The sequence below is a fragment of the Nannospalax galili genome, unplaced genomic scaffold (genome assembly GCF_000622305.1).
Source record: "Nannospalax galili isolate Female #2095 unplaced genomic scaffold, S.galili_v1.0 scaffold72, whole genome shotgun sequence".
In the NCBI taxonomy this organism is placed as follows: Eukaryota; Metazoa; Chordata; class Mammalia; order Rodentia; family Spalacidae; genus Nannospalax; species Nannospalax galili.
In genome coordinates, this window is record NW_008336933.1 from 10,339,218 (window position 1) to 10,341,534 (window position 2,317).

The 2,317-nt window shown below is 45.8% G+C and overlaps 1 pseudogene; it reads right to left on the minus strand.

Moving 5' to 3' along the window:
• The window catches only part of LOC103732924, a 15,005-nt pseudogene extending 13,227 nt beyond the window's left edge, over positions 1-1,778 (minus strand).
• Between the last annotated feature and the right edge of the window lie 539 nt (positions 1,779-2,317).

Here is a 2,317-nt window from a genome sequence, read left to right on the forward strand (position 1 = left end):
AGGTCTGCTTCTTTCTGTGAACTTTATGTGTCTCTGTGGTTTACTTTTTGGGCATGAAAAGCTGGTTCGTCTAAGCTTCCGGTTCTCTCTTTTGATTTTATATTGGAGTGGCTGGATTGCTTTTGTCTTCAGGAGTTCCCACAGCGGCCCAATACAAGTGAGGGTCAGATGTTTTCAGGCTTTCTCCTAAGGTCTGGATCCCTCCAGGAATGATTTTGGCCTCAGGAATTTAGGGGCTAGACTGGCCTGGGAGCCTGGCCCAGAAAAGATGCTGGTCGAGGGCAGCTGGTGGCTGTGCCACCCAGAGATGCAAAGGCAGATGTGGTGGGAAGAGGCAGGTCAGCCCCCATGTCCTAGAAAGAGGCTGGTGGGTTGTGCAGACCCAGGGAAGCAGAGGGAGGTGAGGGTGCGGCCAGGCCCAGAAGCAGTGCTCCTGGGACCCAGAGAAGGCACTATGTTGGTCTGGATGAAAAGCATCAGGAAGCAGTATTGGTTCCCCAGGTGTCTGGTGCCCCAAGACAAGGAATGGGGCAGAGGCCAAACTCGGAGGAGAGAACAGAAGGGGAGATGGGAGGGTGAATGAGGCTGGGGGAGTCAAGGCATGGAGGGCACGATGGACTTGCCCTGGAGACAGGCCTGCAGGTCGGAGAGATCCTTGAGGCAGGTCCTGCAGGCCCAGGGAAGCAGAGCTGCCAAACACATTTAAGCCAGTGAGTTCCAAGGTCTTTTCTAGGTCTTCAGCAGACTCAAAATCAACATAACCAAATTTCCTATTTGTATCAGTTCTGACATCCACGACAGCAAGATCATTTTCAGCAAAAAGTTCACTTAATAGCTACTTTTAATTCAGCAACTGATTTGCTAGGATTCAAGTTTCCAATGAACAGACTGAAAGGTATAGTTGGTTCTGAGCCTTTGACTTTCTGTTTCTTGGTCCCAGGAGTTTCTTTCTGTTTAGTCATTTCTTTTTTCTGTTTTCCAGGTGCTTCTTTAACAGGCTCTTCTTCCTCTTCTTCATCCTCTTCCTCCTCCTCTTCATTATCATTGTCTTCATCTTCAACATCATCTTCCTCCTCCTCCTCAGCCATACCCTTGGCCTTCACAGGAACAACTTTAGCAGGAGCTTTCTTTCCTTTGGTTGGTGTGATCTCCTTAGCTTTGTCTTCAGAGCCATCTTCTTCCTCCTCATCTTCCTCCTTATCTTCTGAGGCAGGAGCAGGTGCTGCTGCTTTTGCCCCATTTGCTGGTTTCACTGCTTTTACTTTTTTCAGAACTGCAGGCTCAGATTCCTCCTCCTCATCATTGTCTTCATCTTCATTCTCATCACTATCATCTTCCTCTTCCTCTTCATCCTCCTCACTGTCTTCCTTCTTGGCATTCTTACTGTTCTTTGCCCCCTTGGCTGGGGTGACAGCTCCCTTCTTACCAGGGGGTGTTACCAATGCTTTTGCTTGTGTAGCTCCCTCCTTACCAGGTGTTGCAGCTGCTTTGGCTTCTTTGCTCATGTGGCTGCTGCCTTTTTGCTTGGGCTGACAGCTGCCTTCTTAGCAGGTGTGGCAACTGCAACCTTCTTTGTTTGTGAAACCACCACTTTCTTTGCTGGAGTTGTAGCCTTCTTGCCTTTTTTTCTGAGGGATGACAACCTCCTCTCCACTGCGGTCATCCTCTTCATCTTCTGACATTTCTTCGTCTTCACTGTCTTCTTCCACCTCCTTTCGGGGAGGAGCCATTTTCTTGGACTCATTTTGATTTTTACTGGCCTTTGCGAGCGTCACCATGATGGCGGCTTATGGCAATGGGGAGTGTGGCCTGCAAGACATGCAGATCAGCCTAGAGGAACCTGAGCCAAAACTAGATTCTTTTCTTTCACCTTGCACAAAAGTCAGCTCCAAGTGGATCAAAGACCTCAATGTGAAACTGGAAACCCTAAAACTATTAGAAGAAAATATTAGCACTAACTTACAAGATATAAGTGTAGGAAAGGATTTTCTAAATCAGAAGTTGCTCAGGAATTAAGGTCAGCAATCAACAAGTGAGACCACATTAAATTAAAAAACTTCTGTACAGCAAAAGAAACAATCAAAAAAGTGAAGAGAAAACCCACAGAGTGGGAAAAATCTTTACCAGTAACACAGCTGACAGAGGTTTAACATCCAGAATATATAAAACACTCAAAAAACAAAGAATCAAGAAATCAAATGACCCAATTAAAAGATGGGCTAAAAATCTAAACAGAGAGTTCTCAAAGAAAGAAATAAAGATGGCTAAGAAACATCTCAAAAAATGTTCAACATCATTAGTAATTAGGGAAATGCAA